The sequence below is a fragment of the Rhinopithecus roxellana genome, chromosome 2 (genome assembly GCF_007565055.1).
Source record: "Rhinopithecus roxellana isolate Shanxi Qingling chromosome 2, ASM756505v1, whole genome shotgun sequence".
NCBI lineage: Eukaryota > Metazoa > Chordata > Mammalia > Primates > Cercopithecidae > Rhinopithecus > Rhinopithecus roxellana.
In genome coordinates, this window is record NC_044550.1 from 52,334,285 (window position 1) to 52,355,705 (window position 21,421).

The 21,421-nt window shown below is 44.2% G+C and overlaps 1 protein-coding gene across 6 annotated transcripts in view; it reads left to right on the plus strand.

Annotated features, from left to right (window-relative positions):
- The first annotated feature begins 12,347 nt into the window (after window positions 1-12,347).
- LIN54 (lin-54 DREAM MuvB core complex component) overlaps window positions 12,348-21,421 on the plus strand; it is an 87,861-nt gene continuing 78,787 nt past the window's right edge. For 2 of the 6 annotated variants that reach the window (XM_010358946.2, XM_010358947.2), the window contains exon 1: window positions 14,451-14,801. The gene's annotated coding sequence lies outside the window, so the exon portion shown is untranslated. Of the gene's footprint in view, window positions 12,509-14,450; window positions 14,802-16,817; window positions 16,855-21,421 lie in introns of those variants that run through there. The other 4 variants (XM_030917914.1, XM_030917930.1, XM_030917922.1 and 1 more) reach the window with 4 other exon arrangements.

Consider the following 21,421-nt stretch of genomic DNA (forward strand, 5'->3'; position numbering starts at 1 on the left):
AAGCCTTTTTTCCTTATGAATTACCCAGCCTTGGGTATTTCTTTCTTTTTTTTTTTTTGAGATGGAGTCTCACTGTGTCACCCAGGCTAGAGTGCAGTGGTGCAATCTCAGCTCACTGCAAGCTCCACCTCCCAGGTTCACGCCATTCTCCTGCCTCAGCCTCCCAAGTAGCTGGGACTCCAGGCACCCACCACCATGCCCGGCTAATTCTTTGTGTTTTTAGTAGAGATGGGGTTTCACTGTGTTAGCCAGGATGGTCTCGATCTCCTGACTTCGTGATCTGCCCGCCTTGGCCTCTCAAAGTGCTGGGATTACAGGCAGGAGCCACCACACCTGGCTGGGTATTTCTTTATAGCAACACTAAGACAGACTAAGAAAGAAAGTATCTCCAAGAGCCGTGGAACAAAATGATTCAACATACGTATAATTGGAATCCAAGAAGGAAAAGAGAGGAAAAATGATGCAGAAAAAAAGATTTGAAGAGACAGTAGCAAAGAATTATCCAAAAACATTTTTTTGAGATGGAGTCTCACTCTGTCGCCCAGGCTGGAGTGCAGTGGCACACTCTCAGCTCACTGCAAGCTCCGCCTCCCAGGTTCAAGGGATTCTCTTGCCTCAGCCTCCTGAGTAGCTGGATTACAGGTGCCCGCCACCACGCCCATCTAATTTTTGTATTTTCAGTAGAGATGGGGTTTCACCATGTTGGCCAGGCTGGTCTCAGACTCCTGACCTCAAGTGATCTGTCCATCTCAGCCTCCCAAATTGCTGGGATTACAGGCATGAGTCACTGTGTCCAGCCAAAAAGAAAATCTTAAAGGCAGCCAGAAAAAAAAAAAAAAAAAAAAGGCACATTACTTACAGAGGAATTACAACAGACTTCTGGTCACAAATTACAACAGACTTCTGGTCACAAATTATACACCTCAGAAGGTAATGGAGTGACATGCTAGCAGTGGAAGGGAAAGCTTCTGGACCTTACATTCTGATGGTTCTCCCTTGAAATGTCCCTTCCATTTGGGGATTATTCACTTAAGCATTATTGCCCCCATAAGCAGAAACTAACGGCCATGGTTCTCTCATAACATTCTGACACACATGTGGACATTAACTCTTCCTTTAATTTACCTGAGCAGCAGTGAATAACAGTTTATTAGTCCATTTTCATACGGCTATAAAGAACTGCCTGAAACTGGGTTATTTATTTATTTATTTATTTTTAAATTTTACTTTAAGTTCTGGGATACATGTGCTGACCGTGCAGGTTAGTTACATAGGTATACATGTGCCATGGTGGTTTGCTGCACCTATCAACCCGTCATCTATGTTTAAGCATGCATTAGGTATTTCTTCTAATGCTATCCCTCCCCTTGCCCCCCATCCCCTGACAGGCCCCGGTATGTGATATTCCCCTCCCTATGTCCATGTGTTTTCATTGTTCAACTCCCACTATGAGTGAGAACATGCAGTGTTTGGTTTTCTGTTCCTGTGTTAGTTTGCTGAGAATGATGGTTTCCAGCTTCATCCATGTCCCTGCAAAGGACAAGAACTCATTCTTTTTTATGATTACATAGTATTCCATGGTATAAATGTGCCACATTTTATTTATCCAGTCTATTACTGATGGGCATTTGGGTTGGTTCCAAGTCTTTGCTATTGTAAATAGTGCTGCAATAAACACATGTGTACATGTGTCTTTATAGTAGAATGATTTATAATCCTGTGGGTATATACCTAGTAATGGGATTGCTGGGTCAAATAGTATTTCTGGTTCTAGATCCTTGAGGAATCACCACACTGTCTTCCACAATGGTTGAACTAATTTACACTCCCCCCAACAATGTAAAAGCATTCCTCTTTCTCTGCATCCTCACCAGCATCTGTTGTTTCCAGACTTTTTAATGATTGCCATTCTAACTGGCGTGAGATGGTATCTCATTGTGGTTTTCATTTTCTCTAATGACTGAGACTGGGTAATTTATAAAGGAAAGAGGTTTCATTTATTCAGTTCAGCATGACTAGGGAGGCCTCAGGAAAATTACAATCATGGCAAAAAGCAAAGGGGAAGCAAAGCACCTACTTTACAAGGCGGCAGCAAGGAGAAGTGCAGAGCAAAGGGGGAAGAGCCTCTTATGAAACCATCAGATCTCGTGAGAACTCACTCACTGTTATCAGAACAGCATGGGGGAGCTGCTCCCATGATGCAGTTACCTCCCACCTGGTCTCTCCCTTGACATGTGGGGATTATGGGGATTATGGGGATTACAATTCAAGATGAGATTTGGGTGGGGACACAAAGCCTAATCATATCAAGCAGGATCATTCAGCAGTGGTTAAGATTTTCCTCAGGGTTAGGGAAAGCAAAAGGAAATTACACACATATGATGTGGCTGACCCAATGCTGGCAATGGCCTTTCCTCACCTCCCAGGTGAATCATGACAGTTTACGGCAGAGACTGCAAACATTTTCTATAAAAGGCCAAATAAAAAATGTAGACTTTAGGCCACATGTGGTCTCTGTGGCTGCTGCTTCTCTTTCTTCTACAGTCCTTTCAAAGTGTAAAAATCAAAACCAAAAATGTTTTTAGCTTACGGGCTGGACAAAAATCTAACATTTTTATTTAGGCCACATATGGTCTCTTTAGTGTTGCACCAGCTGCAGCAGTTGCTGCTATTGCTTTTTCCTCTATAATTCTTTAAAAATGTAAAACATACGTTCTTAGCTTGCAGTCTGGACAAAAATAGGCAATGAGCTGGATTTGGCCTGTGGGCCTTCCTTTGCTGACCCCTGCTCTAGGCCTTTTGCTTTTTTTTTTTGGCTACTGAATGGTTTGAGAACACATATATGGTCCAGGTTTGACCAGCACATCATGATGGAGAGCCTTCTGGGGAGCAGGTTTAACTTGCTTGTAGAAAGAAGCACATGGGATGAATACTCTTCCTCTGAGGCTGATATCTGTGTATTGTGTGTAGTATTTTTTCTTTCTTTCTTTCTTTTTGAGACAGTTTGCTTTGTTGCCCAGGCTGGAGTGCAGTGGCACAATCTGGGCTCACTGCAACCTCCCTCCCCAGTTCAAGCAATTCTCGTGCCTCAGCCTCCTGAGTAGCTGGGATTACAGGTGACCGTCACCATGCCCTGTTGATTTTTTGCATTTTAGTAGAGATGGGGTTTTACCATGTTGCCCAGGCTGGTCTTGAACTCTTGAGCTCAGGCAATCTGCCTGTCTCGGCCTCCCAAAGTGCTAGGCATAAGCCATCGCACCTGGCTGTATATAGTATTTCTATGTATGATACTAGATGACAATCATGAGAAAGCAAGCCTAAGAACGAAGGGTAAACCTTGAGGATGGTGGCATGCAAAGGAAGTCAATGTCTTTGTTGACATCTTTTCTCTGTAAAACTATCTCAGAAAAGCCTATTTCTATGCTATTCATTTTATGAGATATAAAGTATAAGCTACTGAAAGCAGCTTAGTTACTATAGTTAGTAAGTTACAATTGTGTAGCAGAGAGTTCTGTGGGTAGCTTTGTGAGTTCCAGGCCCCAGAATTTTTACACTAGAGGAGCAAAGAGCAGCAGTTTGATTGGATAAGAAAATTAATGCTATATAGGCATAGCAGTTTACTTAAGACCAGTTACTTTTCTGTGTCAAAGAAAAGGGTGTTTTCATGGAGAGTTTAAGATGTTGGGCCAGGTGCGGTGGCTCAAGCCTGTAATCCCAGCACTTTGGGAGGCCGAGGCGGGCGGATCATGAGGTCAGGTGATTGAGACCATCCTGGCTAACACGGTGAAACCCCGTCTCTACTAAAAATACTAAAATTAGCCAAAAGTGGTGGCGCGTGCCTGTAGTCCCAGCTACTCAGGAGGCTGAGGCAGAAGAATTGCTTGAATCTGGGAGGTGGAGGTTGCAGTGAGCTGAGATCGCGCCATTGCCCTCCAGCCTGGGCAACAGAGTGAGACTCCGTCTCAAAAAAAAAAAAAAAATGTTAACATATTCTAATCCTCTCCTATCATGCAACACACCCAAGGGTCTTTATAGTTATCTTTTGTAGTTTGGATCATTGCTCGCCAATCTTTATTTCCTCTCTGTGCTAGAATGATATATCTACACATTTTGCATGTACTCTTGCAATACCTTTCAATAGAATAGAAAGAATATATTTTTTCCACCTCATTGATGTTGGGCTTTGGACATGGGACTTGTTTTGGTCAATGTAATGTGGACCAAAGTTACAGTGCGCCAGTTGGTTGGGGATAGGGTAGACTTAAAAAGGACATCATGGGCAAGGTTCGGTGGCTCATGCCTGTAATCTCAGCACTTTGGGAGGATGAGGCAGCAAGTGGATTGCTTGAGGACAGGCCTTCAAGACCAGCCTGGCCAAAAGGGTGAAACTCTGTCTCTACAAAAAGTAAAAAATTAGCCGGGCATGGTGGTGCACACCTATAGTCCCAGCAACTTGGTAGGCTGAGGCAGGAGAATCGCTTGAATCCAGGAGGCAGAGATTGCAGTGAGCTGAGACTGTACCACTGCACTCCAGCCTGGGTGACAGAGCAAGACTCTGTCTCAAAAAACAACAACAACAAAAAAAAGGACATCATATTTCCATTCACTGCTATGTTCTTGAGAGCCACTAGAAGAAAGCATACCCCAGGTTGCTAATGCCCTATCAGCTTGGGCCCCAGAATTAAGATATGTGGAACCCAACCATAAGTCTGGGTTCTAACCTGGCCTAGCTGAGCCCAGCCTAGATCTGTGAACCTAGCCAATTCATGAGAAAAATAAATGCTTGTGTTTATAAGCCATGAAGAATTTTAAGGTGTTTTGTAATAAAGCCTCTACCTAGTTTCCAGTCTCTCTAGGGGCAGATTTCTTCTTCTCCTGCTGGGTAAAAAGATCGGCACATTATCAAGTCAGCTGATTAGCAAACTAAAAAAAAAAAAAAAGGTACATTCCTTCAAACACATTACATGCTTTGTGTCCAGATCCAGATGACCAAGGCCTACAGAGAGTAATCATTTTCCTCTCTCAGTCTGAGCTCCCATATCATACCTCAAAATGTGTTTCTCTCTTCTCAGGATGACTGACATTAACCATATCTACTTCCTTCAAGGGAACCCACTCCTAACCACGGAAGTGGTTATACCCCTAGTAGCACAAGTACATCAGAACATTACAGAGAATCCTCTACTTCTATCCTTCTAATTAGAAAAACAAGCAAACAAAAACCTCTATTACATAGACAAAGAAATCTTATTGTGAGAGGAAGAGCAAATGAATCCTACCTGCCATCAACAGATTATTTTAGTGGTTGATTTTATTTTTTGGGTGGCTTGACATTACTAATCACATTATATTATACAAAGTGAAAAACTTGGGGTATGTTCAAAGTGATACCAGTCTGCAATCCCTTATTCAAAACCCTTGGGGGCAAATGTGCTTTGGAATTAAAAATATTTTGGATTTTAGAGAAGAATATGCAGAAACCATTTTAACGTTCTCATTTTTTAAATCTTAAAACCTGTTTTAATGGGGTATAATTTACATATGCTAAAATGCATCCATTTAAGTATACCCAATGAATTTAGGCCATTGTATACCCTTGTACAACCACCATCAGGGTCAAGAACATTCCCAACACCCCAGAAAGTTCCTTCCAATCCCTTTGGTCATAATCAAATCCCACAATTAAACACACTGAGATTTCTACGCTAACATATGTGAATATTGACACTAAATGGAATTAAGAATATTAATGCCTTATGTCATATTGGACCAGGTTTTCCCAATAAATAAGCTTGCCATAAGCTTTCAGAAACCTTTTAGTTTTCAAAACATCTTGGATTTTGAAATCGTTGGTAAGAAATTATGGGCCTGTTGTAAAAAGAGTTATATCATAATGAAAAAGAAATAAAGGTGATAATTACTCTTACTTATACATGTTAACTGCTTGTATTAGAGACATACGGGATTTATGAAAAACAAACTCAAGAACAAAGGACCTTCTGAATAATCTTTTGAAAACTAACCTATTTTAAGAAAATTTTATTAGTGTATACTATGTACCTAACAGTATACCTGGCACATAATAGATACCCAGTGATACCTTTTTATTTTTTTTCTGATGATTCTACCCAGCTCATATCTCCATACTCCTGTCTTTTTTTGTTTGTTTGTTTTTGAGACGGAGTTTTGCTCTTGTCGCCCAGGCTGGAGTGCAATGGCACCATCTCTGCTCACTGCAACCTTCACTTCCCAGGTTCAAGCAATTCTCCTGTCTCAGCCTCCCGAGTAGCTGGGATTACAGGCATGTGCCACCACGCCCAGTTAATGTTTGTATTTTTAGTAGAGATGGGGTTTTACCATGTTGGTCAGGCTTGTCTCGAACTCCTGATCTCAGGTGATCTACCTGCCTTGGCCTCCTAAAGTGCTAGGATTACAGGTGTGATCCACTGTGCCTGGCCTCCTGTCTTTTTTTATATTAATATTTTCCTCAGAAACCTCCTCTGTTTATTTAAAAAACTCTAATTTTTTTTCTTGTTTATTGTCTGGCACGTCTTCTAGAACTGTCCAATACTGTCTATTTATTTTTTATAGAGACAGGGTCTCATTATGTCATCCAGGTTGGAGTACAATGGTGTGATCATGGTTCACTGTAACCTTGAACTCCTGGGCTCAAGCCATCCTCTCACTTCAGCCTCCCAAGTAGCTAGGACTTTAGGCATGTGCCACCATGCCTGGCTAATTTTTTTAATATCATTTTTTTTTTGTAGAGAGTGCTTCTCACTATGTTGCCCAGACTGGTCTTGAACTCCTGGGTTCAAGTGATCCTCCAGCCTCAGCCTCCCAAAGTGCTGGGATTATGGATGTAAACCACCACTCTGGCCACATGTGGCTATTTAAATTTAAATTAATGGCAATTAAAATGAAAAAGTCAGTTCTGTTAGCCACGCTAGCCACATTTCAGTTGCTTGATAGCCACATGTGGCTAGTGGCTACAGTATCAGATAGTGCAGAATAGTTCCACCATTGCAGAATGTTCCATTGGACAGAATTGTGCTGTCTTGTTCACCACATTATTTTTAGTGCCTTGCACAGAGGTTGGGATCCAGTAGATAATCAACAAATATTTGCTGAATAAATGTTTTTAGTTCATCTGGAAACACCATCATGCAAATGTAAAGCACAGAGTTTCTTCTGAAATAGATGTTTGAATAGCAGAGGTTTTTGGTGTTTGTTTGTTTTGTTTGTTTGTTTGTTTTTTTGGGACAGAGTCTCGCTGTTGCCCAGGCTGGAGTTCTGTGGTGCAATTATAGTTCACTGCAACCTTAAACTGCTGGGCTCAAGCAATCTTCTGTCTTAGCTCCCACATAGCTGGGACTACAGGTATGTTTCACCATGCCAAACTAATTTTTAAATGTTTATTTTGTAGAGACGAGGTCTTGCTATGTTGACCAGGCTTTTTTTTTTTTTTTTTTTTTTTGAGACAGAGTCTTACTCTGTCGCCCAGGCTGGAGTGCAGTGGTGGGATCTCGGCTCATTGCAACCTCTGCCTTCCGGGTCAAGTGATTCTCCTGCCTCAGCCTCCCTAGTAGCTGGGATTACAGGTGTGCACCACCACGCCCGGCTAATTTTTTGTATTTTTAGTGGAGACAGGGTTTCACCATATTGGGCAGGCTGGTCTGGAATTCCTGACCTCAGGTGATCCACTTGCCTCGGCCTCCCAAAGTGCTGGGATTATAGGCATGAGCCACTGCATCCGACCTAAAATGATTTATTTGAGAAAGTAAGGTCGGTCCCAGTGGCTCATGCCTGTAATCCCAGCACTTTGGGAGGCTGAGGTGGGTGGATCTTGAGGTCAGAAGACAGAGGCCATCCTGGCTAACACAGTGAAACCTCATTTCTACTAAAAACACAAAAAATTAGCCAGATGTGGTGGCACGCCCCTATAGTCCCAGTTACTTGGGAGGCTGAGGCAGGAGAATCACTTGAATCTGGGAGGTGGAGGTTGCAGTGAGCCAAGATTGCACCACCGCACTCCAGCTTGGGTGACAGAGAGAGACTCTGTCTCGAAGAAAAAAAAAAAAAAAGTAAAAGATTAGATTAGATTTAGACTCTATTTAGTTTTGATTATTAACAACTTTCAGACATTGGGCGCTTACTATATGCCAGGCACTGTTCTCAGTGTTTTACACATATTACCTCATTAATTTTCACAATAACCTTGTGATGTATGCACTATTCTCAATTTACAGATAAGGACACTGAGACACAAGAGGAAAGTACACAAGAGGAAACTTGCCCAAGTTCACAGAGCTATTATGTGGAGGGCCAGGATTTAAGCCTAGGCTGTCTGGCTCCAGGTGCCAAACAATTTACTGTAACACTTTGAACTCTTTATGATTATTTTTAATAAGGGCTTTTAAAACGAACTCTTTATGAAGCCGGATGCGGTGGCTCACACCTGAAATCCCAACACTTTGGGAGGCTGAGGAGGGTGGATCACGTGAGGTCAGGAGTTCGTGACCAACCTGGCCAACATGGTGAAACCCTATCTCTGTTAAAAATATGAAAAAAAAATTTAGCTGTGTGTGGTGGCCCCTGAGTCTGTAATCCCAGCTACTTGGGACTCTTCCTGAGGCAGGAGAATCACTTGAACCCGGGAGGCAAAAGTTGCAGTGGGCCGAGATAGAGGAACTGCCTTCCAGCCTGGCCAGAGCAAGACTCAAAAAACAGGAAAAATAACTATTTATGATTATTTTTATTTTTATTTATTTATTTTTATTTTTAGATGGAATCTTGCTCTGTCCCAGGCTGGAGTGCAATGGTGTGATCTTAGCTCACTGCAACCTCTGCCTCCCGGATTCAAGCTATTCTCCTGCCTCAGCCTCCTGAGTGGCTGGGATTACAGGAGCCCACCACCACACCCGGCTAATTTTTGTATTTTTAGTAGAGATGGGGTTTCACCATGTTGGCCAGGCTGGTCTTGAACTCCTGACCTCATGATCCACCTACCCTGGCCTCTCAAAGTGTTGGGATTACAGGCGTCAGCCACCACGCCCGGCCTCTATGATTATTATTTTTATTTTTATTTTTTGAGACAGAGTCTCACTCTGTCACCCAGGCTGGAATGCAGTGGCACCATCTTGGCTCACTGCAAACTTCACCTCCCGGGTTCAAGCAATTCTCCTGCCTCAGCCTCCTGAGTAGCTGGGATTACAGGTGTCCGTCACCACGCCTAGCTAATTTTTGTATTTTTAGTAGAGGCGGGGTTTCACCATGTTGGTCAGGCTGGTCTTGAACCCCTGACCTCGTGATCCACCCGCCTCGGCCTCTCGGCCTCCCAAAGTGCTGGGATTATAGGCCTGAGCCACCGCGCCCGGCCTGATTGTTTTTAATAAGGACCATTTAGTCTCCTTCCCATATATTACACCTCTTCTTTCTTTTTTTCTTATTTAACTTAGCTAGGACACCCTCAAAAATGGTAAATAATAGCTACTATATCCCTGCGTCCCTGTTGAGTCTCTGATTTTAAGGTGAATGCCTCTGCCATTTCACTGAAATGTATGGTGTTGCTCTCTGATGATTATCTTGTTCCAATTAAGGAAACATTCTTTTATTTTTCTAGTTTACTAAGAATTTTAAAAATTCAGAGTGGTTGCCGGGCGCAGTGGCTCACGCCTGTAATCCTAGCACTTTGGGAGGCCAAGGTGGGCAGATCACGAGATCAGGAGATCGAGGCTATCCTGGCTAACACAGTGAAACCCCATCTCTACTAAAAATACAAAAAATTTAGTTGGGCGTGGTGGCGGGCGCCTGTAGTCCCAGCTACTTGGGAGGCTGAGGCAGGAGAATGGCGTAAACCCGGGAGGCGGAGCTTGCAGTGAGCCGAGTTCGCGCCACTGCACTTCAGCCTGGGTGAAAGGGCGATACTCGGTCTCAAAAAAAAAAAAAAAATTCAGAGTGGTTGTTGAATGTTATACAGTGTGTCTCTAGAGACTATCATTTGGTTTTTCTCCTTCAGTCTAATAAATTCTACTTGCAGATTTCTTAATGTTAAATCACTGTTTATGTTAAACCACATACTTTGTCATGATGTAAATTCTTTTTTTTTTTTTTTTTTTTTTTTGAGATGGAGTCTCACTCTGTCGCCCAGGCTGGACTGCAGTGGTATGACCTCCGGCTCACTGAAAACTCTGCTTCCCGGGTTCAAGTGATTCTCCTGCCTCAGCCTCCTGAGTTACTGGTACTACAGGCGCATGCCACCATGCCCGGCTAATTTTTGTATTTTTAGTAGAGACAGGGTTTCCCCATGCTGGCCAGGCTGGTCTCGAACTCATGACCTCGGGTGATCCACCTGCCTCAGCCTCCCAAAGCGCTGGGATTACAGGTGTGAGCCACTGCGCCTGGTCTGATAACATCTTAATTCTTTTTATTTAGAAAAAATTATTTTGTAGAGATGGAATCTCACTATGTTGCCCAGGCTGGTCTCAAACTCCTGGCCTCAACCCATCCTCCTGCCTCAGTCTCCCAAAGTCCTGCAATTACAGGTGTGAGCCACAGCACCAGACCAATAACATCTGAATAATCAATTTTCCCTTCATAACAAAATCATAGTGAGAAAGGAAGTTTCCCTTCTCTTTTTTGGGCACTGTTTGTCTTGGGTTTTAGTATGAGAGTTATGCTGCCTTGTGGAATAAACTGGGAAGGGGTCTCCCTTTATTGAGATTTTTTTGGTCTCTCTAAAATCTAGCCAGTTTTGGGTACCCCATCTCACTCTCTTCTTCCTTCCAGTGGTGCGCCAACAGTACCATCAATCATTTACCATGAGGATTTCTCACACTAGCTCTCAAGGTTCCTCATAAAGTGGGCTCACAATGTTGATCTCCAACAAAGATCGTGTCTTTCAACTTTATCACTTTCCTTGCACGTCACAGACCTTACCATTTTCTTTTCTTTTTTTTTTTTTTTTTTTGAGGCAGAGTCTCACTCTGTCGCCCAGGCTGGAGTGCAGTGGCCGGATCTCGGCACACTGCGAACTCCGCCTCCCGGGTTCACGCCATTCTCCTGCCTCAGCCTCCCCAGTAGCTGGGACTACAGGCGCCCGCCACCTCGTCCGGCTAGTTTTTTGTATTTTTTAGTAGAGACGGGGGTTTCACCGTATTAGCCAGGATGGTCTCGATCTCCTGACCTCGTGATCCGCCCGTCTCGGCCTCCCAAAGTGCTGGGATTACAGGCTTGAGCCACCGCGCCCGGCCTGACCTTACCATTTTCAAGGCTTTGCTAATTTCATGACATCTGCCTTGTTAAATCCTGACTATTAGTGTTTGGGCTAGTACTGGGTGTTGATTATGGCACAAGGGAACTAACATTTTAGGCAGAGATTGTGTACCTGCTTAACACCCTTCATTTTATTTAACCATCAGAATCCTGGGAAGTTTTGTTATTTTTATTTGCTAGATAGGAAAATAAACGTTATACATTAATAAACGGAGGTGCCATTAAATACCAGTACCGCTTGATTCCAAAGTGATTGCTGCCTCCACTACAGTTTCACCTCCTCCACTGTGTTCCCTAGGTAGTCTCTCATGCTGACCTGTATGTCCTCCGTGCTCCATTAGCAAATTATACACTGTACCGCACCATCTTACATTTACACTCTTGTATTTTCTATTTTTTCATATCTGTAGTGCTTGTCTCACACACAGCAGTTAATAATAATCTCTCAGAATAATTTTTCTTTTTCCCCTCAGAATGATCTCTCAGCGTCTGTTCATCCGACTCCGTATTTAGATATCATATAAATCGCGGGAAAAAATAAAAGGTGATTAAATACAAATAATTTTGACTGTGTTAGTCTTAGCTGTGTGTTGCAAAAAAAAAAAAAAACAAAAGGTCTCTTTCAAAATAAGTTTAACTCTCAATGATCTCCCTGGGGCTTTTTAGCGACCTCTGCAAAATTAGCGCCTAAAAACACAGTGACTTGGCATTTGTGACTACTGATCACCTCCTCACTCAAGCACATCAAACAGCGGGATATCCTGGAAGTCGCACCTACAGCTCACACTTCCTAACAAGGAAAGCTAGACGAAGGGACGGTCTCTCCCAACAGCAGCGCGATGCGAGTCCTCCCCCCACCAGCTTCAGTGGGATGGAACATTCCGAGCGATCGCTTTGACCGGGCGCCACTCTGAGTCACGTGGAGCTGTAGCGCCCCGGCGGAGCCAGGCGGAATAACGCGGGCTCGGGTTGCCAAGGGGAGGGGCGAGGCACCGCGGAAGAGGCGGAGCGAAGGAAGCCGGCCGTGGGGCGGGGTGCTGAGCGCAGGGGCGGGCACAGAGGGGCGCGCGGGCGGGGAGGGCCCGGCGTATTATGGGATGCGGCGGTGGAATGGCGCTGGGCGCGTGATTTTGAACAAACCCTGGTCTGTGTCTCGGAGGCGCCGCCGCCGCCGCTGCTGCTGGGAGCCCAGGGAGCGCCGCGCGACCAGGAGGCGGCGGCGCCGCCGGCTTTGGTGAGTGTCAGCCCCCGGGATGGGGGCTACTGCGCGGGCGGGCGGGAAGGGGGAACCGGCCCCCGCTGCGAGTGGCTGCGCGGGCGGAGAGCGCTGGACCGCTCCCTCCGGGAGCCCGGGCCGGTGGGCCTTGGCGGGGAGCGGGAACCCGCCAGCGGGGTCCGCCGCGCCCCTTCCCTGGGCTGCGGGGCCGGAGGATCCTCGGGGCTCCGTCTCTTCCCGCCGGCTCCGGGGAGGGTGGCTGTCACCCGGCAGGGCCAGCGCTCGGCCAGCTGCCTGCCAGGCGGTCTGGACGAAGGGCTCCCGCGGCTGTTGACACGCACATTGCGCGACCCAACAAGCCGGCCGTGGCGGTCCCGGGTTTCTGGGAACCGGTTTTGCTGCTGTGTCATTTTGTGCCAGTCCCTCCTCTCCCTACTGCCCGCCGCCGCGTTCTTCCTTTGCCCCTTTGTACAGGCTCTTGTTCGTGCGTGTCCGTTTTCCTCGCGAAGCCCACCAGCCAAATGTCATAATGTTCCCGAGGTGCACGGGGTAAGGGAGCGGGCCGGGACTTAACTTGGCCAGCAACGGTAACCAACCAAGCAGAGTGCGGATGGACGGGGCCGTCAGTGGGGAAATGAAGTTTAAAGATGAAGTAACTGATGACACTTTATACTCTCAGCATCTGGCAGTCTGCATATAAAAACAGCAATTGGGGTGGGTGGTAGACAGCCCTTGTTGAAGGCTGAATCTACCGACTTTTATATGGAGTTGCCATTGAAACAAGGTAGGGAAATGAAATGACTTTTTCAACTTCAACCTTAATCTTCTTACACTAACTTAGACAGTAGAGTGGCCCTGTTCGCAGCCTTGAAATTCAGTTTGCCCAGAGCTTATATTGTAGTTGAATGATAAAGAATTAAGTTTTTGGTTGGTTAACTCTTTCTGAAATTGACAAAGGCAGCCAGTTTCCTTTTGTTTTTTTTTAAATGCTGGTCTCAGAAGAAGCCTTGCAGCTTATGTTTTGTTATTTTTTAAATGATTAAGAATTACCTCTGTTTTCTTTTGGTTACTTATTCAACTGGCTGATGACAGGAGCTGGTAACTCTTACTTACCTAGTAGGTAACTCTAGGGTCTTGTTCTGAAGCAAGCTGTTTATTTTCTGTATTGAACAAATATATCAGCAGCAGATGGGTTTTTTTAAAATTTGATGACTTAGATCCTAAAAACATTTGGCAAGTAATTTTAGCTTAGAGTTATATTTTCAATATTTTAGAAATTGATCATTCATGAATGTTTCTACAATTAGTTCAATACATTTTAAATCTAGTTGCGCTTTGACGTCTTAAACCGATGACAGATTGGAAGTCACTGTGTTCATGGACAGAAATGACCAGATAAAATTAAGTTGGAGAGGAAGACAGCTCAGAACTTTATTTTTTTAAATGAAGTGTTTTGACCACCTCACCTGCATGAGGATTGCTGCCTGTAATTGACAAAGGTGTCAAAGGTCGAACATGCATATGGAAATAGCTCATCCTGTCAAAGTAGTTCCGTGGGTGGGGTAAAATGTCAAAGTTGGTGAATGACATTAAGGGTCTTCACAGTGTTTTTAGTACCTGAGATAGCCACAGTGAATAAAACGCATTCCACCATCTCTCTCAAGTTGCTGCTCTGAAAATAAAAGAGTTTGGGTTCTTTATTGTCCTTATGCCACCCTCCGCATGGCTTTTGGTCTTGCAAACAAAAATATGCCGGACTTGGGACCCCGCAGGTGGCGCGACTTCCTTTGGCGTCCCTGCGGGGGCCCGTGCTCCGCCCGGGGGTGAAAGGTCTCGGCGTAGCCGGTGTGCACTTGCACGGCCCTTGTGCGTTTGAAGGTTGGCGGGGCGGCGGGAGGCTTCCCCGGATATGTGGGTGTGCACCTCCCGGGAGGGGCGGGCGGGGAGGGGAGGAGGAGGAAGGGGGAGGTTACTGGTGGTGGCGGCGGCGGCGGCGGCCCGGGCTCCGGCTGTCGGGGAAGCTGCTGAGCTGTGATGGTGATGACGAGGTGAAAATGGCGGATCTTTCGAAATACAATCCCGGCCCCTGACATACCAGAGGCGGCGGCGGCGGCGACGTCGCCACCCCGGCTCCCTTCTCGGGCCCCGGGTACCCTGAAGCGCTCCAGTTTGGACAAACTGGGAAAGGAAGCTGTTGGCCAGAGCTATCGTGCACGGGCAAAACAAGCCCCGCCGGGGCTCGGGATTGCCCAGGACCTTCTGGAGCCCCCACCTCGGAGCCCGAGGGAGGAGAAAGCGGCAGCCGCTGGAGGTAGAGGAGGAGGGGGTACCCGAGGGCTTCTCTGTCTGGTGATCTCTTTATTTGGGGGGATGGGGGTGGGTGGGGAAAGAACTGCGCTGTGGATCAAGGAATGACTTGTCCGGAGTGCGAAGAATCAGTAGCCTCGTCATGACATCAACATTATTCTTTGAGTGTTAAGAGGGCTCCAGTTTGCTCTTATACCTAAGGCTGCTGCTGAGGCCTAGAGGAACCGCTAGCACTTAACATGATTTCCTGATATAATTTTTAAAACAGCCACTCTGTCGGGTGTTGCTTTGATGGTGTTCAGCAGTTCTTGGGGTTGTATGTTTCTTTAGGGAGGCAGAGCATTGGCATTTTATTCTGCATTTGAGGTCTGTGTCTTAGATCCTAGTCTGTAACTTGTTGGGGTGTGGATGTTCACATTTTATAGAATAGGGACCAGTTTTGTAAGAATTAGAAAAAAATTTTTTAATGCTCTGTTATCCATAGAGTAACCTGTTTGCCCCTGCCATTTGGCAAATAACAATTGAGATACTGTCAGTCATATTTTATACCCATGCTTTTCAGGGAAGTTCTTCTCTATACCCACCCTCCTGCCCCCGCCATTCTAGTTCATGAATTCAGAGAGTAAAGTTATGAAAAATTTTGCGTTAGATTTTATAATGCAAATGAAATACAGCTTTAGGAGCTCTCTTTTGGTCCTGAGTTTTACCTTCATTTTTAAGGAGAGTTGTGATGGCGTGATGCAAGCATTTGTTGTGAGTACATTAAGTTGGTAAAGATAAATTGAGACCTCTGTTATTTCTAAATGCTAGAGTGTTTAGCCTAGCCCTTTGTTTAGAGAGCTGTATTGATTGACTATAACAGCCACTGTTTTATTAGGTTATCTAAAGACCCATGTAAGTTTTAGGTTATGCTGAAAGATCCCTAAGGAGTCTGTGTCCTTGCACCCAACACTAGTGTTACAGAAAAGTTACATGTGATACAAATTTTTAGGCTGGGCAAAAAAATTTTTGTTTGTTAATTTGGACCCTATGCTTTTCCCCAAGCTTTTTTGAGTCAATGACATTGAGTGTATAATGAACAGAGAGATTAGTATTTGAGGAATGCCCATGGGTAATGTTTATGATTAGCCCTAAATTTCCTTATTCAAATTGTCTTCAGAGAGTATATGTGCTATTATTTCCTTATTCAAATTGTCTACAGAGAGTATATGTGAACACACTATGCCATAGTGTGTCATTTATCACAAATTTTGTAGTGTACTTAGAGGGGAAAAATTTTGTGTGAATGGGTGTGTATAGTTTGGATGTCTGGCTTTCACTTACTAGAAGAATAAGAGACCCAAAAAAATTTTTAGGACAAATACCTGAGAGGTACTCAGAAGATTTAATGATAATGATAATGATTATTTTTTGAAAATAATTTGATGTTGTATTATTCAGTAGGTATTTGGTTTTGTCTTTTCAAAATTACAGTTTTTATGTTGCAGTTATTTAACCCATGCCTTATAGCTGCTGACTTAGTAGCAAGACTAAGAATTTTAAAAGTAATTAAAATAGGGGGATTAAAAAGCTTTTTCATTGACTTTCTTTTAATCACAGAGGGCTATTGTCTCTTTGTGATTCTTTGTGATTGTCTTTAAAGACCAGTTTTCAGATTGTCTTGGTTAGAACAATTGTGTTAATAATTAAAAGTGTGTTAGAAAGAAATGAAGCAAGAATTATACCACCAGAGATAGTCCAGTGTTCATTTTTGGGGGGAAGAGTATTATAGATTTTCACTACTTTTTCTTTTTTTTTTATTTCGAGACAGAGTTTCGCTGTATTGCCCAGGCTAGAGGGTAGTGGCGAGATCTCAGCTCACTGCAAGCTCCGCCTCCCGGGTTCACGCCATTCTCCTGCCTCAGCCTCCCGAGTAGCTGGGACTACAGGCGCCCACGACTGCTAATTTTTTGTATTTTTAGTAGAGATGGGGTTTCACCATGTTAGCCAGGATGGTCTTGATCTCCTCACCTCATGATCCACCCGCCTCGGCCTCCCAAAGTGCTGGCATTACAGACGTGAGTCACCGCGCCCAGCCGATTTTCACTGCTTTTTCAAACATTATTATTGGGTATCTATTATGTGTCATATAGTATGCTAGGGATAGTGGATGAAATAACCTCAATATCATTACCTCAGGGAACTTTCAGTTTAAGAATCACTGGAGGTGAAGTTGGAAGGATCTAGTCAGTGGGGCCTTGCTGCAGAAGGCCTTAAGAGTTACAGAAAATGTAACTTAGTGTAGGAGAATGACAACCTCAGAGATATTCTTTAGAAGATAAATCCTGTACATGTAGCTTTTATGTAGAATGCATTATAGGTGAGAGGAGATGGAGGTAAAAACACCATAGTAGGCTTCAGGATTTGGAGATTTAGACACGATTGGTTACAGGCGGATAGAGTCATGGTGAAGGTGTAATCTGCATAATATATGACAGATTAATATTTCTATGGAAAGAAGAGATGTCAACGACCATACAATCGTAAGCCCTGGTGTTTGATAGAATTTTTCTTTTTTTCTTTTTTTTAATGAGATGGGGTCTTACTCTGTCACCCAGGTGAGGGTGCAGTGGATCTCAGCTCACTGCATCCTTTGCCTCCCAGGCTCAAGAGATACTCCCACCTCAGCCTCATGAGTAGCTGGGACCACAGGCATGGGCCACCATGCTCGGCTAATTTTTTGTATTTTTGGTAGAGACAGGGTTTCATCATGTTGGCCAGGCTGGTCTCAAACTCCTGAGCTCAGGCGATCTACCTGCCTCACCCTCCCAAAGTGCTGGAATTACAGGCGTTAGCTACCACGTCCGGCCATTTGGTAGACTATTGAATGCTGTAAAACAATAGAGAAATCAGAAGGAGAAGCTAATTTAGATAAACAGGAAAATAACTTTGAGTTACAGCATACCTCATAACTATCTTCACAGTAACCCTGTAAGTAAACTGAAGCTCAGAGATGTTATTATTGACTCGGATTACGTGATAAGCAACTAGGAGAGCCATGATTTGGAAACAGATCTTTTCTGATTTTGAATCTCCATGTTTTTTCCATCATGTTAATAATAAGCATGAATAATATAGAGTTCCCTTTTTTATTTTTATATATTTGTTCAGTTTTATAGGCTGTGTTATTCTCATTCTTGGGTACAATGCCTCTCCCTTGGTATATAACCCTATTCATTGAGTATGTGAATAAATGAATAGCATTTATTTGTTATTTCACTCAGTTATATAATCTTTTTTTAAAATTTATTTTTATGTATTTATTTTTTGAGACGGAGTCTCATTCTGTTGCCCAGGCTGGAGGGTAGTGGTGTGATCTCCACTCACTGCAGCCTCCACCTCCTGGGTTCAAGCGATTCTCTTGCCTCAGCCTCTTGAGTAGCTGGGATTACAGGCACCCGCCACCATGCCCGGCTACTTTTTGTATTTTCACTAGAGATGGGGTTTCACCATGTTGGCCAGGCTGGTCTTGAACCCCTGACCTAAGGTGATCCACCAACCTCAGCCTCCCAAAGTGGTAGGATGTGAGCCATCATGCCTGGCCCATTTCTTTTTTTATTATGTTGTTAATTCACACCCTTTGAAATACATTGTGAAATTCATGTAATTATCGTGTAGCAAAGACTTTTTGGAAAGTAAGTTACAAAGTTAAGGAAGCTCACCTAAATAGAATGGGAGTAGTGCAGCAGATACTTCATATACATTTAAATATGAGCCGCAGAAGCTCAAATTTAAATACTATATACTTGAACATAGACTTTAAAGGTATGTGACTAATTTGGAATTCACCTTTTTTTTTTTCAGCTTTTATTTTAGGTTCAAGGGGTACATGTGCAGTTCTGTTACCTGGGTATATTGCATGATGCTGAGCTTTGCAGTATGAATGGTTCTGTCACCCAGGCGCTGAGCATAGTATCCAATAGTTTTTCTTTTATTCTTTTTTTTTCTTTTTTTTTTTTTTGAGATGGAGTCTCGCTCTGTTAATTGCAGTGGTGCAATCTTGGCTCACTGTAACTTCTGCCTCCCAGGTCCAAGCTATTCTCCTGCCTCAGCCTCCGGAGTAGCTGGGACTACAGGTGCATGCCATCACGTCTGGCTAATTAATTTTTTGTATTTTTAGTAGAGATGGGGTTTCACCATGTTAGCCGGGATGATCCTGATCTCCTGACCTCGTGATCCGCCCACCTCAGCCTCCCAAAGTGCTGGGATTACAGGTGTGAGCCACTGTGCCTAGCCAATAGTTAGTTTTTCAACCCATGACCCCCTCCCTATATCCCCAGTAGTCCTCAGTTTCCATTGTTGCCATCTTTATGTTCATGAGTACCCAAAGTTTAGCTCCCACTTATAAGTAAGAATTTGTGGTATTTAGTTTTCTGTTTCTGTGTTAATTTGCTTAGGATAATGGCCTCCAGCTACATCCATGTTGCTGCAAAGGACATAGTTTATTTCATTTTTTTTTTTTTTTTTTTTGAGATAGTGTCTTGCTCTGTCTCCCAGGCTGGAGTGCAGTGGCGCAATCTCGGCTCACTGCAAGCTCCGCCTCCCAGGTTCAGGCCGTTCTCCTGCCTCAGCCTCCCCAGTAGCTGGGACTACAGGCGCCCGCCACCACACCTGGCTAATTTTTTTGTATTTTTAGTAGAGATGGGGTTTCACCATGTTAGCCAGGATGGTCTTGATCTCCTGACCTTGTGATCCGCCCGCCTCGGCCTCCCAAAGTGCTGGGATTACAGGCGTGAGCCACCACGCCCGGCGGTTTCTTTCATTTTTATGGCTACGTAGTATTTCATAGTGTATATGTACCACATTTTCCTTATCCAGTCACCATTGATGGGCACCCAGGTTGATTCCATGTCTTTGCTGTTGTGAGTAGTGCTGCGATGACCATGCAGGTGCATGTGTCTTTCTGGCGTAAACATTTATTTTCTTTTAGGTATGTACCCAGTAATGTGATTGCTGGGTCAAATGGTAGTTCTCTTTCAAATTCTTTGAGAAGTCACCAAGCTGCTTTCTACAGTGGCTGAACTAATTTACATTTTCACCAACAGTGTGTAAGTGTTCCCATGACCTCTCCAGCATCTATTTTTTAACTTTTTTTTTTTCTGAGATGGAGTCTCACCCTGTTGCCCAGGCTGGCGTGCAGTGGTGTGATTTCTACTCACTGCAACCTCTGCCTCCCGTGTTCAAGTGATTGTCCTAGCTCAGCCCCCTGAGTATTTGGGACTACAGGTGCACTCCACCATGCCCAGCTAATTTTTGTAGAGGCGGGCTTTCCCCATGTTGGCCAGGCTGTTCGCAAACTCCTGGCTTCAAGTGATCCGCCTGCCTTAGTCCTCCAAAGTGTTGGGATTACAAGCGTGAGCCACCATGCCTGGCCCCTGTTTTTTGTTTTTTTAATAATAGCGATTTACAGTTCCCTTTTAAAGGAAAAAAAAAATTGTGAATCCTCAGTATTTTATTAAAATATTTTATTAAAATATTTACTAACTTATTTTATTAAAATATTAAAATATTTACTTTGTAAGATAGATATAAATATATAAAACCAGTATAAATCAAAAGTAAATTTATAGGCCAGGTGCAATGGCTCATGCCTGTAATTCCAGTACTTTGGGAGGCCAAAGTGGGCGGATAACCTGAGGTCAGGAGTTCGAGACCAGCCTGGCCAACATGGCAAAACCTCATCTCTACTAAAAGATACAAACATGAACCGGGCGTGGTGGTGGGTTCCTGTACGAAAAATGCCAGCTACTTCGGAGGCTGAGGCAGGAGAATCGTTTGAACCTGGAAGGCAGAGGTTGCAGAGAGCTGAGATTGCGCCACTGCACTCCATCCTGGGCGACAGAGCCAGACTCTGTCTCAAAAACAAACGAACAAAAAGTAAATTTATGAACCTAATATAAACAAAACTGTAAAACCAACGTAAAAAAATTAAACTTACGGCGATAGATGATGTTGTTTTGCTTAAACAGTCTTTAGGTCAGGCACAGTGGCTCACACCTGTAATCCCAGCACTTTGGGAGTCCAAGATGGGTGGATAGCTTGTGTCCACAAGTTCAAGATCAGCCTGGGTGATGTAGCAAGACCTTGTCTCTACAACAAATACTAAGGAAATTGGCCAGAGTGTGATGGCTTCTGCCTGTTCTGTAGTCCCAGCTACTCGGGAGGCTGAGGTGGGAGGATCACTTGAGCCTAGGTGTCCAAGATTGCAGTGAGCCATGATCTTGGCATTGCACTGTAGCCTGATGACAGAGCAAGACAGTCTCAATACAAAACAAAACAAAAATATATTTCTTTCCATAGTGAGTATACTAGGTTCTGCCTTAGTGCAGATGTGCAGTTTTTTTCTTTCTTTTTCTTCCTTTCCTTTCCTGTCCTGTCCTGTCCTGTCCTGTCCTTTCCTGTCCAGTTTCCAACGGAGTCTCACTCTGTCACCCACACTGGAGTACAGTGGCGCGATCTTGGCTCGCTGCAACCTCTGCCTCCCAGGTTCAAGTGATTTTCCTGCCGCAGCCTCCCAAGTAGTTGGGACTACAGGCGCCTGCCACCATGCCTGGCTAATTTTTTTGTATTTTTAGTAGAGACGGG